The sequence below is a fragment of the Rana temporaria genome, chromosome 1, assembly GCF_905171775.1.
Source record: "Rana temporaria chromosome 1, aRanTem1.1, whole genome shotgun sequence".
NCBI classification, from domain to species: Eukaryota; Metazoa; Chordata; class Amphibia; order Anura; family Ranidae; genus Rana; species Rana temporaria.
Genome location: NC_053489.1, coordinates 161,808,515 through 161,828,690, shown reverse-complemented (window position 1 = coordinate 161,828,690; position 20,176 = coordinate 161,808,515). Strand labels below are relative to the sequence as shown.

At 41.6% G+C, this 20,176-nt stretch overlaps 1 long non-coding RNA gene across 1 annotated transcript; it reads left to right on the top strand.

Annotated features, from left to right (window-relative positions):
* The first annotated feature begins 876 nt into the window (after positions 1-876).
* Positions 877-1,297, top strand: LOC120924830. The gene is made up of 2 exons (XR_005746444.1): positions 877-977; positions 1,067-1,297. It is a non-coding gene; the product is annotated as an uncharacterized LOC120924830 (long non-coding RNA).
* The last annotated feature ends 18,879 nt before the right edge of the window (positions 1,298-20,176 follow it).

Here is a 20,176-nt window from a genome sequence, read left to right as displayed (position 1 = left end):
GCACGGGGATGTGGTTGATGAGGGGGAGGGGAAAGACGACACGTGGCACTAATTGGCTTAGACCCTATTTAATGTGCCTAATTTTCCCGGGTCTGATAATGATCCCGGGAAGAGATCCCTCCACACACACTGACAGGATGAGAGTCCATGTGAGTACTAGATCCAGCATACTACATATATTCATATTGTTTTTGCACACTATACTACACTCTGTAGTTACTTAGCAATATCATTACTGCTTTAAAATACATATATATCTGCACTTATTTACAAATATCAGCACTGGGACATACAATCACACTGACCTTCACCATTCACACATACTTTCTTTTACTTTTGACATTTTTAACTTTCTGCTCATGTCACCCGATTGGCTAGTTTTTTTTGTTTGTTTTTTCACTTTTCATTACACATATTGCTTTTTCTCTTTCTTTTCTTTGCACATCATTGTACACACACTTGTACTCCCAAACCCATACACGGTGCATTAACATGCACTCTGTACCTATACATACACACATACACATTACTTTTGCACCACACATTTTCTGTCAATTTTTTTTTATCACTTCATCCACCAGCAGCATGTTCACTCTGCATTCACTTATATATTATACCTACCATGTCCATGGTTCTGGTATATTTAATAACAACACCAACATGATATTTTGATTTTAGTATCAACAATACCTTCATACTCTACCATATTCTTTTATACATATTTATGCCAAGATCTTGTTAGTACACAATGACTTTATATTCTTATTACAAATACATATTGAATCATTATGGGTGTCGTCTGTTTCCCCCTCCCCCCCCCCTCTCGCAGGTCTACACCCGAGACTCCCTGCAAGCCTCTGTTTGGTTAACTCCCGCCTGGAGTGATGGGGGACGTTTATCATGGGGATATTGGGATCCTTTGTCTGCACCACAGCCATCATCTCTGGTTACATGTCATCTTCTATATGCTTTGAGCGGTAAATATATCCCCACTACCTGTACTATGGGTGCCAGCATTTTGCTTGAATGTTAGTATCCTAACATACTTTTTTTGACATCTTTCCAGAATACAAATCCCCCTGAAGAAGACCAAATTGTGGTCGAAACGTGTCGGGGTATTCTTATGGAAGCTACTTCATCAATGGCACTATATATTATTCCATTGTATCATTTAACATTTAAACATTGTTGAGATAGGTCTCCAACTGTCTGTAACCTGAATGTATTTAATATTACAACTATCTGCATCTTCATTACTCATGATACAGAAACCTAGTAAAGATTTTTTTTTTATATATTTCCATGTCTTTGAATTTAATATACTTTACACAGTATGTCGCTTAAAAGCCCCTGGGGGGAATTTCTCCATTTTTGTCTCTACAACATTTTGGGGTGTGCGGCCCTAGGACTCTCAATATATGCATTTTTTCTTGTCTAAACATGCTTTAAAGAAGCAGGATCAATTTCTTTTTTGGGGTTAACAAACGCTTTAAGCTCAGTTACAGGTCACATCCACCCAGGTAAATCTTTACCTTCTACAGCAAAGGAAGTAAATACATAAGGGTAATGTAGGTATGGTTGCATGACTCTTAAGCACAGTAGCTTCTTAGTGACACCAGCATCAGTCTTAAAAAATTGCAATCAGTGCAATTTTCTGCAACTTGCCTTTGATATACGTAAAAGGATGGATATCTGTCAACCTAGAGGGTTGAAAGAAGGTAAAACACAGTCCACATATGGGCTTGTTCACACGTGCATCAAATATCATGTGTTTAAAGTGGAAGTATAGTCAAATAACTAAGCCTAAACCTACTCCTACCCTTATTTTATACCTATTCTAACTACCCTGTAAAGTAAATACATATATACCTACCTATGCTGAGGGTGATCCAATCCGGTCACATGATCTCTGCAGCGCAAGTGAAGAGAAGAGATTGCTGACAACACCTGTAGAGCCCGAGCAATTATGTCACCCATAGGCTTACTATGGGGCATCCATTGTAGGCTGTTTCTCCTCTACACTGGAGCTGGTGCTGGGAACCAATCATGTGACCAGACCTGTGCGGCCTCAAAATAGGTAAGCACAGTCATCTTGCCTTTACAGAATAGTTAGAATACGCTTAGAATGGGGGTGGGAACACACTTAGTTAGTATTTGACTGGAATTCCATTTTAAGTAGCATTTATTCAGCATTTCTAAAGCCTCATAATCACCCTTCAACGCCTGCTATGAATATTGCAATGGGCGCCGCACAGTGCTGTTTACACAGGTGTGGTAGCATTGTGTTGAAAATGAATCAGCATGTCGCTTTCATGAGCCATCATGCTTGATAGTCACCTTCATAGATGGTAATTCTCTGTAACCAGGGAGATGTCCAGAGAGGTCCATTTTACCTGAGCTTTGTGAAACCTGGGGTTAAAGTCAGTCATTAGGGCTGCATAATAGGTGGAGACAAGTTTAGTGGGATCTGGCTGTCTGAGCAGTTTTTCCAATGGGGGCAGGTCAGTGGGATCATCCAGGGAGCCAAACTGGGCACGGATAGCGTGCCTGAGCTGGTAGTAATACAATAGGTACGATCATGGTAAATCAAAATCTAAACGTAGCTGAGAAAAAGATTTAAAGCCCTGAGCATTGTACAGGTGGCATACATATTTAACCCCCTTGGAATACCAGCGATTGGGATCAGGAAGGGAGTATAGTTCCTGCAGATTGGGGTTAAACCACAGGGGGTTGTTGGGAGATTTCAGCCAGATGTGCCTGGATACTTTAGTGACAATATAACAAAAAGAGGAAAGGGAAGTGGCAAGTAGGGAGGTTTCCGGGGTGATCGGGGACCTGTAGATAATATTATGTAGGGTTACCAGAGAAGATGCGATGGCTCCCTCCGTGGAGGTACAGGCATTGGCCAGAACCGGGCACAGCCAATGATGGATGTGCACCAACTGGGTTGCCAAATAATATAGAAAGAAGTTGGGAAGTTGGGAAATGCCAGGCCTGCCAAGTGCGCTGGCAACCGTAGTGTTTCAAGTGTTACCTTAGGGGAGCCACCCTTCCACAGGAAAGTAGTACATATTGAATCTATGCATTTAAAAATAGATTTAGGTATTTTGCAAGGGGAATTGGCAAGGATATAGAGTAATCTCGGTAGGTAGATCATTTTGAGGACGTTGATCCAGAGGCTCCCCATAAGATCCAGAGGCAGATCCATCCACTGCTTGGTCTGCTCCCGAAGGCGGATCAATAGAGGATCTAAGTTATTGGCGACATATAAAGATAAAGGGGTCTGCACCAGAACCCCAAGGTACCTAAAGGAGGATACCACTTGAAGCTTGGAATCCGGGTGAATCAGGGGAGGCTCATCCACATCTAGGAGGAAAAGACTAGACTTATCCCAATTTACCCGGAAGCCAGAATAGTCTCCAAAGGTATTAATCTCCACCAACAGGGCCTAAAGTGATTCATTAGTATCAGCCAGATACACCAATGTGTCATCCGCATAAAGTGAAATGCGCTCCTCGTTGCTATCCATTTCTGGGTGCTTTTTGATGTAAGTTTGGGGTCATTGTCCTGCTGGAAGACCCAAGATCTCGGACGCAAACCCAGCATTCTGACACTGGGCTTTACAGTGCCACCCAAAATCCTTTGGTAATGCGCAGAATATCATGATGCCTTGCACACATTCAAGGCACCCAGTGCCAGAGGTAGCAAAACAACCCCAAAACATCATTGAACCTCCACTATATTTTACTGTAGGTACTGTGTTCTTTTCTTTGTAGGCCTCATTCCATTTTCGGTAAACAGTAGAATGATGTGCTTTACCAAAAAGCTCTATCTTGGTCTCATCTGTCCACAATATGTTTCCCCCAAAAGGATTTTGGCTTACTCAAGTACATTTTGGAAAACTGTAGCCTTGCTTTTTTATGTCTCTGTGTCAGCAGTGGGGTCCTCCTGGGTCTCCTGCTATAGCGTTTAATTTCATTTCAATGTTGATGGATAGTTTGCGCTGACACTGATGCTCCCTGAGCCTGCAGGACAGCTTGAATTTCTTTGGAACTTGTTTGGGGCTGCTTATCCATCATCCGGACTATCCACGCCCAGAGCGATTAGTTACAGTGCCATGAGTTGCAAACTTCTTGATAATGTTGCACACTGTGGACAAAGGCAAATCTAGATCTCTGGAGATGGACTTGTAACCTTGAGATTGTTGATATTTTTCCACAATTTTGATTTTCAAGTCCTCAGACAGTTCTCTTCTCCTCTTTCTGTTGTCCATGCTTAGTGTGGCACACACAGACACACAATGCAAAGACTAAGTGAACTTCTCTTATTTTCATCTGCTTTCAGATGTGATTTTTATATTGCCCACCCCTGTTACTTGCCCCAGGTGCGTTTAAAGGAGCATCACATGCTTGAAACAATCTTATTTATCCACAATTTTGAAAGGGTGCCAAGAATTTTGACCAGCCCATTTTTGGAGTTTTGTGTGACATTCTGTCCAATTTGCTTTTTTTCCTCCTTTTTTGTTATGTATCAATACACACAACAGGAATAAACATGTGTATAGCAAAACATGTGTTCCTGCAATACTTTTCTGTGAAAAATACTTGATTTTCTGAAAAAAAAAAAAACTTCTGGGGTGCCAACAATTTCGGCCATGACTAATATATATATATATATACAGTATCTCATAAACATGAGTACACCCCTCACATTTTAGTAAATATGTTATTATATCTTTTCATGTGACAACACTAAAGAAATGACACTTTTCTACAATGTAAAGTAGTGAGTGTACAGCTTGTATAACAGTGTAAATTTGCTGTCCCCTCAAAATAACTCAACACAAAGCCATTCATGTCTAAACCGCTGGTAACAAAAGTGAGTACACCCCTAAGTGAAAATGTCCAAATTGGACCCAATTAGCCATTTTCCTCCCCGGTGTCATGTCACACTATATCAGATGTGAATTTGGAATTTTCGCTCTCATACTGGTGACTGAAAGTTCAACAAGGCACCTCATGGCAAAAAACTCTCTGAGGATCTGAAAAAAATAATTATTGCTCCACATAAAGATGGCCTAGGCTATAAGAAGATTGCCAAGACCCTGAAACTGAGCTGCAACACGGTGGCCAAGACCATACAGTGGTTGAACAGGACAGGTTCCACTCAGAATAGGCCTGGCCATGGTCAACCAAAGAAGTTGAGTGCACGTGCTCAGCATCATATCCAGAGGTTGTCTTTGGGAAATAGACATATGAGTACTGCCAGCATTGCTGCATAAGTTGAAGGGGTGGGGGGGCAGCCTGTCATTGCTCAGACCATACACCGCACACTGCATCAAATTGGTCTGCATGGCTGTCATCTCAGAAGGAAGCCTCTTCTAAAGATGATGCATAAGAAAGCCCACAAACAGTTTGCTGAAGACAAGCAGACAAGCAGACTCCAAGGACATGGATTATTGGAACCATGTTCTGTGGTCTAGTGAGACCAAGATAAACTTGTTTGGTTCAGATGGTGTCAAGCGTGTGTGGCAGCAACCAGGTGAGAAGTACAAAGACAAGTGTGTTTTGCCTACAGTCAAGCATGGTGGTGGCCTTGCTAAAGAAACTGAGGGTAAAGGTAATGGACTGTCCAAGCATGTCTCCAGACCTAAACCCTATTGAGAATCTGTGGGGCATCCTCAAACGGAAGGTGGAGGAGCGCAAGTCGTCATGGAGGAGTGAAAGAGGACTCCAGTGGCAACCTATGAAGCTCTGGTGAACTATATGCCCAATAGGGTTAAGGCAATGCTGGAAAATAATGGTGTTCACACAAAATATTGACATTTTGGGCCCAATGTGGACATTTTCACTTAGGGGTGTTCTCACATGTGTTGTCAGCTGTTTAGACATTATTAGCTGTGTCTTGAGTTATTTTGAGGGGACATCACATGTTATACAAGCTGTACACTCACTACATTACAGTGTAGAAAAGTGTAATTTCTTCAGTGTTGTCACATGAAAAAATAGAATAAAATATTTACAAAAATTTGAGGGGTGTACTCACTTTTCATGCAAACCAATCAATATACACTTTTTTTTATCTAATCTTTTAGTCTGTAGCAGTATACATTTTGGCCAAAAGTTATGAAGAAAATATGTTTTTTCTTTTTTTTTATTGGATATGTTTTTTAGCAGAAGTTAAAAAAATATATATTTTTGTGTGTAAGAAAAAAATTATATAAATTTCGTTTGGGTATTTGGGTACAGTGCTGAATGACCACACAATTGAGTTCTTGGATTTTCTCAACACAAATGATTTGAACTTAAAATTCACTACAGTACAGAGGAACATCAGACTGAAACCAATTTTCTAGATCTTACTCTATCTGGATTTATCCAGGATAAAACTGTTAAAGTACGCTCATTCAGGAAAATCAGCTTCAAGAATTCTCTCTTGCAGGCAACCAGCTGTCACGCTCCCCATACCATCAAAGCAATACCCCAAGACCAATTTATTTGAATAAGACGCAATTTCTCTAATCTAACTGAGTATGACAAAGAAGCACGTCTACTTGAACAGAGACTCTGTGAATGATGGTACTGCAAATTCATGGTCAATAAAACTTGTCATCAAATTAGGAGCCTTGACAGGACCAACCTCTTGACTGATAGTTCCCCCCGACACTAGATCATCAAACCAACCAGTGTTTTCAACTGATTACAGTTCTCAATTTTCAGAAATAAAAAACATTATCACAAGACATCTTTCCATCCTGCACCGTGATGATAACTACAAAACCATTTTTAGAGATGGGATCAGAAAGAAAAACACGAAAAATAGGCAACATGATCTCCCCTAGTATGTATTCGTCCAATACAACCACTCAAACTTGGTTGAACACCACCAGATTGTTTAAATGCAATTCTATCAGGTGTTCCACCTGTAACCATGCTCTACCAACGGGAAACAAGAAAAATGGTGCTCAATGGTGAGTCACCATTGGGCCAGACTTTAGAGGCATGAAAAACAATGTGGAAGTTTAGAAAAATAACAATTTATTGAAAAAAGTACACGGTATAATCGAAAATGTAAAACATGTATAAAAATCATATAAACTGATACAATTTGTACAGGGAGCCCTTGTGCATCAACGCGTTTCAGGATACAGTCAAGGTTCAAAGTAACACAAAGAAAGAGAATGAGTCTCACTGTCTTATACAGTGCACAGTGTTAGACTGTCTCCTGGGGCATACCCGCATGTCATATCACTGATATTTTTCCTTTCTGGATATTGTATACAGCTGGGCTATTTGATACCCCATCAGCTCATAGGAGTTCCGTGTTGGTTATTCTCCTCTATACTTTGGACCTCTTTGATATGGTTCCTTGCTTGATGTCATATATGATGTTCATATGCCCCTGCTCAGCAATCCTCTAAATCTGATGTGAACAGGATTTTCTGATTGATGCTCTGCAGTCCTTTGGAACGCTATATTTTGGATAATTTTTGATCTAAAACGTTTTTACCACTGGACCTTTACAGATGAGGCCAAGTCCCCTATAAGACAGTGAAACTCATTATCTTTCCTTTTGTTACTTCTTTGAACCTTGGCTGTATCCTGAAGAAGCCTAACTGTGAAACGCGTTGATGCATAAGGGCTCACTGTAAAAATGTTATCATTTTAAATGATTTTTATAACTTTTGAACAATTTCGATTATACCATGTACTTTTTTTCAATCAGGTGAAAATAAAGGAAAAAAGACTATAAATAATAATCTAGAGGTAGATCTATCTCTTCATATTGGTAAACTGTAATGTAGTAAAATTCTGTTTGAATATGTTTAAAAGCTAAATCTGGGTTACACGTATATTGTCTAAATGCAAGAGCTGTGTGTATTCTTACATTTGTGTTTGTATCCTTTGTGAATTTCCTCCAGATCTGAGCAGTAATTCTGCATGAAACAACTCCTGCACATTGCTTCAGTGCAAAGGTTTCCTGTAATGCAAACTGTACACTGCTACTCTCTCGTTTAGCAGGGTTACAGGTCTTTATCTGCCCCCTGTACATTTCTGTGGGCTTCCTGAAGTGGGATGACCTACTGGGTCCCACCCACATCTCTGCCCCTGCTGACATCATTGATGATGAAACACGTAGGGTGGAGTCATTTTGTGGATTTGAAACGCTGGATGTTTCTTATTTGCAAGTTTATCTTTTATAAATTGTTTATTTGGATGTCTGCACCATGAGGAGTTTTTTATCTTTTTACTGAGATTACGGATGCTGAGGTGGAGCTGTTGATCATATCCCATTGTTGCTGGAGCTGTCATCTGGTTGATACCTATGTCTATAACAGTTTTTCTGATGGTAAGAGGCAGTGTGTTTGGGTGATGGTGGCAATCTCTTCATACCTGTGACGTCTGATTCCAACTCCAGCAATTATTTATTTTTGTTCAATGTGGACTATGGCTATGGATTTGTTTTATTTATGCAGTTAAGGCTGCACCTTTTCCCCATATATCTGTTTGTGTTTATCTAAGCATATTGTGCCAGCTGATCAATTTTCAATTTTTTTCTCATCATATGTTCCCAGCGCAACAGATTTGTGTTCTTATATTTGTACTTAACCCATAAGATGTAATCTCCAGCAACTTTGGGAGCACACTGGGCCTAACCAAAACTCTACAACTTATGGACTTCCACCTTGAGGAAGGTATGCACAAAATAACCATGAATTAATTACTGTGTGGAGGGACCAATGGTTGTGATGTTGATCTTAATGGTAAAGTCATGGGGGGGAGGGGCGCATAACTATTCATCCCTATGCAAAGTGCAGTCTGATGAAAACACCCCAAAGATGCAGCAAGTAAATGTGAGAGAAACTATGATTTTTACATTGTTGGACTGTATTGCTGAAAAGGTCCAGTAAAGTTTATCACCTGCTTCAAGCCTGGTCTAAAGTTATTTGAAGGGGTGCATGAAGGAACATGGCATATCAAAAGAACAGGGCCTGTAAAACCCATGCAGGGCGAAGAATAAGAACAGAAGGCAACCATGAAAGTTTAACTCTGTGAAAGTGTTGGCGGGAGGAATGTAGTTGCTACAGGTAACCATGAACTGGTGGGAATATAATAGCATCCAGACAGCGAAGAGTGGTGTCAGGCATGGGCGACAGGTCCTCTGGTAGTGAGGGGGTCGGTACTCTGACAGTCGGTTCCCCAAAAGCAGTCAGGACCGAACCCTTGGTACAGAGACACAATGAACCTAGCTACAGGTATGGAAGAACTGAAGGAGTTAAACAAGTGCACGCATGAGGTCCACTCTTATGCCCTGTACACGCGATCAGTTCATCCGATGAAAACGGTCTGATGGATTTTTTCATCAGATATCCGGTGCAGCTGACTTTCATCAGTCTTGCCTACACACTATCGGTTTAAAAACCGATCGTGTCAGAACGCGGTGACGTAAAACACAACGACGTGCTGAGAAAAATGAAGTTCAATGCTTCCAAGCATGGTCGACTTGATACTGAGCATGCGTGGATTTTTAACCGATGGACATGGCCCACAGATGATCGTTTTTTTTCTATCGTTTTTTTAACCATCAGATAATTTTAAAACAAGTTCCTAGTTTTTTCACCGATGGATAAAAAACCGATGGGGCCCACACACGATCGGTTCGTCTGATGAAAACGGTCCGTTTTCATCAGACAAACCGATCGTGTGTACACGGCATTAGTGCTTGATGGGACCCCATTCTGTCAGTGGGAGTGAGGTGGCACAAGAAAGCTGGTCTCGTGGAGTGGGACACAGGCTCTGAGGTGTCCCCCTCTAAATGCTACAATCAGAAGACCAGTTGTGCAGCGGCATGGGACAGAGGTTTCCACAGAAGGAATCTGTATATTGTTACACAGCTGCACTCAGTGAATGGCTCACCTCTAAGCTGGGGTTCTGCCCTAATTTTGACCGTCACATGAACATGGGCATTGGTGTGTACGTACAAAACAAGTACCCTCATTGTGCAGGGCGAGGAGGCCCCATCCATAAATGACTTTATATTCATAACAGCTATTTTATCTTAGGGAAATTTCCAAAAAAAGGCCCGTTGGGGGGGGGGGGGAATTACTGGAGGACTGAGGTTGGGAACCACTGCTTTATTGCTGTTGAGAAATATATGTATTTTAAACGTTTTTTGGTGTCCGAACTTCAGTTTTAATTGATACCTATATATATACTGTATGTATCGCTTGCAGTATGTAGTCCATAAACCAAATAGTGTAAATTATTATGTTTAAGATGCGCTCATGTTTTCAGCATGAGCTGAATGATCTGTGTAGTCAGGCTTATGTAACACCTTAAGAGTCTGATATATACAATCCAGACATGCTTTACTCCCTCTCAAAAACAAATGCTCCAGTTAATGTTATCAAATTACTAGCAGATCTATTTTAACTTACCCGCTACACAACATGACACATTTTCATGTTATTCCATTAAAGATTGTCAGCGCCACAACTTCAAGTGTCTGTATTTTTATATATTTTTCTCCTTGTGAGTAATATTGTATGTCTGCTTTAACTACGCGCCATTGCATCAAGCAGTATAAACAGATGGGAATGGGGTCATGCATGACACATAACTCAAGCAGCACTAGGCTTTCCGTAAAGGCAAGTGAAGTAGTGCAGCAATAATCCACATAAGGCAGATAGACTGTTGAACAAGTCGGGCTTTCATCCAACAGAGTTTAATCCTGAGCAGTTCATATCTGTGACCTGTAGTGTGAACAGGTTTGTCTACAGCAATGCTAAAAATAGACATTCTTTGAAAAATTTGCTTTGAAATAAAACCTACATTTTTATTGATAATTGCATGTCATAACTTTGCAGTCAGGCTAGTTCTAGGTGAAACCTAAAGTTTAGGTATAATTTGTATTGCTTTGTTACATTGTTTTAGCTTGGACCAATCTAAATATGCTTATCTTATATCTGACTGATCTCAGTGGAAGCTCGCTGATGGGCTTATCGTTCTTTCACTGTGCTCTCTCCTCCTGTCAGCTCCAGTTCCAGCTGTGAAAAACTACCCCAATAAAGCTAAATGTACTCTTTCTTTGGGCCTTATCATTTATACTAGGAATGATTAAAACACACACACCTATCATTTGCAGAAAGTATAAATACATTCATCATAAACTGTCCCGCAGGGGTTAGGAGATCCCCCTGTGGCCCCAAGATAGTCATTTCTATCTGTAATGTTTCCTGTCATTCCTGACAATTTTGTGCCTACCTTTCTGCGACAATCATTCCACTCGCAGGGCCCCAACCATTTAATTTCCATTTTCACTGCGCACAGCAACTTCAACATATACCTGACATCAGCCCTCTGGGTGCAACCCACCTTACATGTGCCTGGATCTTTGTTAGGTAGTAAGGCTGTGACCAATGTCAGATCACCTGTCCTACTCCAAAAAAAAAATATATCCTGCTGGGGTACAATGAGAGTAGCACTTTTTTCTTTTTTTTTTGGGGGGGGGGCACAAACATAGTTTTCAGTCAGACTGGTTAGTCTATTTTCTGAGATTTGGGCAGGTCACCATCTTGTTTAGCAAGTGAACCAGTAGCTTAAAGGGTAAGATACAAGTCATATTTCAGGCATCCCCTGCAACAAAAATGTCTCCCAATAAGAACACATGTAAAGGGAAACAGGCCCTGCAGATTTCCTCATTAGTGCCCTGCCAGGTGCACAGCTGATTGATAACTATGAAACTACTCCCATAAGGCCGAGTACTCACGACCAAACATGTTCGCTCGAAATGTCCGACGGGCTGTTTCCGGCGTACAAGGCTGTTTTTTCATTTGGCCCGCTGGCTTGTACACACCAGCGGACCATATTTCCCTGCGGACCTGAACGCGTGCACGTAATCCACGTTTGACGTCACTATAAAGGGAAAGGCCAAAGTCAATGGCGACGCCCTCTGTTCCGCTTTTGCTAGTTACGGCTTTGCTCGTGTTAGTGAAGGTTTGGTTAGAGCTGATTCGCGCTTCTCGGTCTCCAGGCTTTAGCAGGTAGTATTTTCTCGTTCAGTGCGTGTGCTTGTGGGTACGTAGTTGGCATTCGGGTACAGGCGTGCAGTTCGTTCTGCTTTGCAGTTTCGTACTGTGCGTTCGTATCTGTGTGTCGTGCGTTCTTTGCAGGTCCCGCTGGATTTGATTGTGCTTTCTGTTGGAGTGTGTTCTTGACTGACCAGCCGGCCGATTTGAAGCCATGATGGAGCAGCAGCGTCAATTTTCGCGAGTTGGTGCTGTTTATGGGATGGCTGCTGGATATGTTCATTATTCCAGTACTTTGGCCAGAAACAGGGGGCGGAGGCGTTTCTGGACCAAGAATTGGTTGCGCCAGCGTGACCAGTTCTCACATATGCCTCTGCTTAGGGAAATCCAGGAGAATAATCCTAATGACTATAGGAATTTTCTCCGCATGACGGACCCCATATTCAATAGTCTGCTGGATCTTCTGTCCCCCTATATCATGAGGCAGGACACTGTGATGCGCCAAGCCATCACGGCCGAGCAGAGGCTTATTGCCACGTTGCGGTACCTGGCGACTGGGAGGAGCCTGCAGGACCTCAAGTTCTCGACAGGCATCTCTCCGCAGACGCTTGGGGTCATCATACCGGACACGTGTGCTGCCATCATCAAAGTTCTGCACGAGGAGTATATTAAGGTAAGTTCCCTCATTTTAACCTCACAATGTGTCTTTAATAATGTGGCAAACTAACTTTTTATTTTATTTCCCAGATATGCTGTGTGTTTAACTAACGTTCCCTTTTCTCCCTATGCATGTTGATATCAGCTTTTACATGTTCTTTTTATTTTGGCCTACCTGCATATTTGGATCTTACCCAATATTAACCTGTCCAGCATGCTATCTTCGGGCCAACCCCCACCTTGCCACTTTTTTTTTTTGTTTTGTTTTCTAAAAACAGTTTAAACACCCCCCACCCCCCCTTCAAAGTGTTTTTGTCCCCATCAGAGGGCTGGGGAGTCTCTTATTAATTAAGTGGGCCTATATATTTGTGCCCCGAAATTATCCCTTCATAATTTGAAAATGCTATTTTAAAAATGTAAAGTTGCACAAGGATGCTTGTAGGATTATGTTTGCAATGTTTATGTGCCAAAGTACTAAATCTCTTTTTTTGTTTGTCCCCACAGCTACCCTCCACACCACAGGAATGGCAGTCTGTGGCTTCCCAATTTGCCGAGCGGTGGGATTTTCCTAACTGCGGTGGAGCAATAGATGGGAAACACGTCCGCATTGTGCCCCCACCCCACTCGGGGTCCTTCTATTATAACTACAAGGGTTATCATAGTATTGTGTTGATGGCGGTGGTGTCGGCACAGTATGAGTTTCTATATGTGGACGTGGGGAAGAACGGCCGGATGTCAGATGGGGGAGTGTTCTCACGGACTGATTTCTATGATCGTCTCCAAACTGGTGGTCTGGCATTGCCACCAGATGAAGATAATGTGGAAGGACTTCCGTTTGTGTTCCTAGCGGACGAGGCTTTCGGCCTTGGACCTCACCTAATGCGGCCTTTTCCCCAGAGGACCCTCACCTTAGAGAGGAAGGTGTTCAATTTTCGGTTGTCCAGGGCTCGGAGGGTAGTCGAGAATGCCTTTGGGATACTCTCCAACCGGTTCCGCCTGTTCCTGACATCGATACATTTGGCGGAATATAAATTGAACACCATTATATTTGCCTGCTGCATTTTGCACAATTTTCTACGCAGGCACTCCCAGACGTACCTAGCCTCCATGGGCTCTGAGGCAGGACTACCCTCAGAGAACATTCCTGGCCTGGACACTGGTCGCGCTGGCTTGGCCCCCCAATCTGCTCGTGAGGTACGCGACAAATATGTTGAGTACTTCATGGGTCGGGGGGCCATTGCTATGCCAGATCATATTTCTTTCTAATTCGGCCCCCCAAAGAAAGGAATATTCTCACAACTAATAAATAATTAGACCATTGGACTTTATACAGTTGTTTGTCATTACTGCTTTTTCTCTATTTTTCTGTCTTCCAGGTTCTCTCCAAAAATAGTGCACTTCTAGTGCCAAATTTACTTACTCAGATGTATTAACTAACCACATTTGCACATTATTCACTCATCTACTAACTGGGTATTCAGTCTAGAAATAAGAAGCCACTCATTTTTCTGCTTTTGATGTCACAATTAAATTTTTTTATTTTAGTCATTTTTCAACAAGAAATGTGTATTTTTTGGCTGAAAACATTTTCTGATAATTTTTTTTTGAAAATATTGGCTTTGAATTATTTATTTTTTTGTCTTTATTGACAGTGATTAGCAATAATACTGATCGAAACACAATGTAAGAATAATTTCACTGAAACTATACGCCAGAATTTTTTGGCTTGTCTCCTATATATCTATCTCTAGAGATAGATATAGATATATATATATATATATATATATATATATATATATATATATATATATATATATATATACACACTTCTAAACATAATTTTTTTATACTTTTGTTCAAAATTAAAGTTATTATTTAGTTTGGTTTTCAATAACCCAGAATAATTTATGTTGAATTTTTTTTGGTTATTTTTTAATTTTTTTTTTTTTTTAGAAGACATTTATTTACATTTAGAAATGTTTGGGTCTTGTTTTTCTACAAAACATTTTTTGGCTTTGTATTTGTTTGTGTATAATTTTTTAAAAAACATTTTAACACAACAAAAAAATTTTTTAGTTTTTAAAGAAAATTCGTTAACTTATTTCTTTAGGTGAGATTTCTTGTTCGTTTTGTGATCTGAAACTGTAAACATTTACAAACCAAAAAAGATCAACACCAAACAAAAATATAAAAAAAGAACAGCAGTCAGTCATGGATGGTGTGCTTTCACACTGGAACACGCCAAAATTTCTAAATGCACACATTCAGTGAAAAATCGCCAAATGTCATTGGTTAAACAGACAAATGGCCACATGTGCTATCTGACATCATGGGTGATCAATGTCTGTGTTTTGTGGGAGCAAACCCTTCTTCCTCTCAACTACTTGAGGATCGAGGAGGGGTTTGTACCCACAAAGCACAGACAATAGATAGTCTGTGATGGCAGATAGCACATATTGGCACACTGTGTGTGCATTTAGAAATTTTGGCGTATTATAAAGTACAAAAATTAAAAAGGGTTTTGTGGGCGGGGGATGGGCTTTTGTGTTTCAGTCTTTGACACGGCCCATCATGTCAATGATATTTTTGTAATTCTGTTCGATGACTAGCATCCTTTGGCGCATGTTGTCCATTTCCGTGCTACACTCTGAAATGACATTTCGCACATTCTGCTCCATGACGACCATCCTTTCCCGCATATTGTCCATTTCCGTGCTGCACTCCATTACTTGCTGTACAATTATAGAAGCACTTGCACGTGAAAAATGTGCTACACCATCTTCATCCCCTAAAAACAAACAAATTGGCATTCAAAATATGTAAATAGTTTCCGGCCTATCTGCATATGTTTGGCCCTATTAATATTGGGGTGACACTGACCTGATGGCCTGATAATTTCCACATCCCCAATTTCTTCATCTTCTATCACTCCTCCTTCTTCCACCACCTCAGCCTCATCCTCCACGACTCCTCCTTCTTCCACCACCTCCCCCTCATCATCCACGACTCCTCCATCTTCTTCCAGAACTCCTTCTTTATCCATCACTACCCCTTCAAAATCACGCAATTCTGCTTCGTCCAGTTCCGCCTCATCTTCACCGAATTCTAAATCCAGAGTTAAGTCTTCCTCCTCTCTTCCTTCCACATCCTCCTCTCTTCCTTCCACATCCTCCTCTCTTCCTTCCACATCCTCCTCTCTTCCTTCCACAGCCTCCTCCTCCTCAACATGTGGAGGTGTTTGATTTTGTGGGTGTCTGGCCCTCTCTGCCTCCTCCAATTGCTGGCGTCTTCTTTCCCCTATAAGAAATAAGGAAAAAAAAAAGGTATACTCATCAGCACACAGATATTGGATATCATAAATCGCACACATTGCATAGACGATACATTTATGATGATTTTTGTTTGTTTATTCTTTCAGCAATCCTCCATTTTTGGCGTAGTTCTAGGCCAAGCTCTGATCCTGCCCCTTTTTTGCAAAGAAGTGACACACATGGATGTCCCCCCAAAACATTAATTCTCGTCGACCCTCCAAATAAATATACTTTGATTGTTGAGACACAGGTGCTTTGCATTTCCAGATGTTAAAACATCAGCTTTATTTGCATTTTGGAGAATGAATCTTGTTTGCCTGTCACATTCACTCAATTTAATTTCTGTGATTTTGCTATTCAACAATGTTTGAAAACCAAGTTTGGGGCCAGTCAGCCATGTCCAGGTGTGTTGTTCCTGGAGTAACGTCGCATTTTTGCAAAACAATGTCATATTACGCGTGTTTACTATTTCACGAAATTTGGTAAAGGTTGTTATTTTACATAAACACAATACAGTATCTACACGTGTTCAAAAGTACAAGCAGGCCAAGGAGGCAGATGTGAAAAACTACATGTCAACACATTATTGCAGACATTCCCCCCCCCCTTAAATAATATGGACTTACTTTTCCGCAGAATTTTGAGTATCTTCTTCATGTGATGTGGCTCCCTCAATTTTAAATCGGACCAACGCTTCCGGAGTTGCTCCTTGGACCTGGTGACACCAAACATTCTCCTCATTCTCCTTGCCACCTTGTCCATTATGTGTGACTTTCTACGGTTCGGTGTTTTGTAGGGCCCACATTCACCATCATAATCCTTCCTCCTCATGATGTAAACCAACTCCACCATTTCTTCAAACGCCATATTAGTGGCTTTATATCTTTTAGGCCTGGATCGGGACGGTCCTGCCTCTGTCCCTTCACTTGCGCCATGAGAGCTCCGTGCCCGCTCGTGTGACATCGCCATCTTTCCTTCCCACAGAGATTAGGGGCGTGGAAACGAGGAAATGTCCCGTCAGGGGCGGAGATGAGGGCGGGGATTCTTGCATATGCGGAGTGTCGCGAATGCCAACAACGTATTGACGTAGGTTACGCGGAGAATATTCGCGCGATTCCAGAACCTACACAGTTAACGCCATATTTACTTTTTCAATTGATTAGGGGCATGGCAAAGGTGACGAGGGCGGCGTTTCATACATACGCGGAGTGGATAAAAGGCGCTTGACGTGATTACGTAGGTTACGTGTTAATTCATCGAGCGTAACAAACGAGGATTTTGAGAGAGGCAGGTAAGAAATTTAAACATGGGATCAGCAGCGGGCTATAAAATGTAGAGCCATGGGATGGGGGTTTGGTCTGTTGGTTGCACAGTTTTATTAAGCTATTATGTCTCTTGGATACCAGAATGTGATTTTCATACCCAAATGCTTTTGTAGACATCACAAAATAGAGAGGTCAAAAATGCTGTGACTCATTATCAATTATGTAGGGTGTATTCAGATCAGGCCAAGTATTGTTCTGTGTTGGTTGGACAGAGGTCATTAGGAAGTTTCTTTCATGTAATCAATGCTGAGGGGCAGGATATCTACACATGCAATAGTGCCTTGATGAATGCTGTCATTTGTAATAATTGTGTATGGTTCTAGATTTCAATTATTTACTGCAATGTAACCAAAGGGGCGGCATGTATAAAAAAAATGTTAGCTACAACCAACCAATGGGGCCGAGCTGGCCAGCATTTTCTAAACAAGAGACACTGTGTTTGTATTTCTATATAGGTACTACTTTTTAAACAACATATTCTATCAATGTAAATGCTGAGGCTTTTTTTAATTGTGTTTTTGGTTTCTTTTTCTTTTTGTAATCTAGAATAAAAATCAATAAATCAACATTTAACAATGGATCTCCTGCAGACCCAAGAGATTATCCAGCACTTGCTGGATAAATTTAGGGAAATGCCCATCCTGTGGGATTCAAAGCAGCCCACCTACCATAACAAGGACGTACGAGCGGCAGCACTTGAACAGCTAGCAGCATACATGAGGACATGGGTGCCAGAATGCAGTGCCAACATGGTGAAGGATAAACTTGCCAACCTCAGGGGCACATATAGGAGAGCATACAAAGCTCACCAAAAGCAGCTAAGATCTGGAGCAGCAGCAAGACCACCAAAGGAACCCAAGCTGTGGTATTACAGCCAGATGTCATTTTTGCGGGATCAACTGGAAGGCAGGCCATCTATGTCAAGTCTGAATCCCAACCTTCCCTCCACGCTACCTCCCAGCGGGACTTCCCCAGATCACAACAGCCCTGCAGAGTCGGATGAAGAGGGCCTGGCTGACAGAGAGGCAGATCTGCGCCTCTACGATGATGAGGTATAGTAGTTTCCTAACTATTTATGGAATAATATTAATTATTGTTTGATTCTTGACTTGATATTGGTTAATAAAATACAAGCTGGGAAGCAAAAATCTAAAGTCGTGGGCAAACAAATAGGTGTCAGGGATGACAACTGCAGGGGTCAGAGGGTGAGTCTGTTTTCAAGTTTAAATTCAAGGCAAAAAATAAGATTCAAGCATGAAAATGTGAGTGATTATATTTCGAAATATATTACAACATGTCCCTTTTTTTTACACAGGAAGAAGAGACCAGCCAGGAGGTGGCAGATCCTCTCCTCACTGACAGCCAGGCCGAAGGGGTTAGTGGCAGCCAGGAGGAGGCCGGGCCCAGTGGCGTTCAGCAACTCCCCAGGACAACCACCACCAGCCAGGCTCCTCCCCTTTATATTAGGCCACCAGGCCGTAAGAAGAAATTGGGGGCAGTGGAGGAAGCCAGCCTCCAAATGATTAAGGAGGCGAGTGCCATCATGAGGGCCCCCCCTCAACCCCACTGAGGCCTACAGTGCCTCCGTGGCACATGATCTGAATAAAGGCACGGAGGAGCAGAGGCAATTGGCCAAGGGCATCATCAACCAGGCCCTTTGGTGGATGCAGAGGGAGCTGCTGACCCCAGACACTGGGCTATGTGACCCGGCCCGGCTTGCTGAACATCATACTCCTGCTGCCACATCATCCCCACCTGCAAGGGCCCAGGGAAGACCCGCTGTAAGGCAGCCTGGAAGGAAGGTTGCAAGGAAGAGGAGACGTTGATGCCCTGCCTTCCATTTGATCCCCCACAAATGGCATCTTGTTTGGACTACCACAGCTTGGGTTCCTTTGGTTATGTGCTGCTGCTTCAGATTTTAGTTTGTGTGCCTCCTGAGGTTGGCTAGTTTAGCCTTCACCATGTTTGACAATGCAAGTTTGCATGTATTTTGCTAGCTGTTCAAGTGCTGCCATTCTATTTTTGTTCCTTTTTATCATTTGCTAAAATAAAAGCCTTTTTGTTGATTTTAAAAACGTGCCTATTGTTTGTAATACTGTGGGTATTATTTTAGGCATCAAACATTACAAACAAATAAAATGTTTAATCTAAAATATTCACTAACTCATGGGGGGGGGGGGGGCATTTGGTGTGCCAACATGGTAGACAATTTAAACAACCTTCAAAATAATCCAGTTAAATATACAAACAAAAGCAAAATCCAAACAATTTCCTATTAAAATATTCTAAATGGTGACATAACTATAAACACATAAATAAAGTGGGAAAGATAAACATTAAACATTAAAAGCAAAAAATTAGACATGTGGAGGACCAGTAAAAATATGATACGTCGGGCCAATAAAAGATTGCTAAATTATTACTACATCACAGCTAACAAATGTCACTTTTCAGTATGGAACAACTCAGTTGAAATAACATGAGCTAAATAACTGATTATTTATAGCAAGAGAAGAATGAATAAAACGACGGCATCAAGCGTTGTTTATTGTGTGGTTTGCTTCAGTGTTCTATTGCTAGAATTAATCTTTCTATTGACGAATGTGCCATATCCCAAACAAACGTGAGTTTTACCTGAACGAGCGCTCCCGTGGCCTCATTTAGTCTGAGCATGCGCGGGGTTTTTGTACGTTGGTTTTGTGTACTCACCACCAAACATGTCCGTTCGGACAGGATTTGAGCGGACGGTTTTAAAACAAGTTTGCAAATAAATGTCTGCTGAAAAACGGCCCGGCGGGCAAATGTACGGTGAAATTCTGTACGCTCGTAACTACACACGACCAAACATGTCTGCT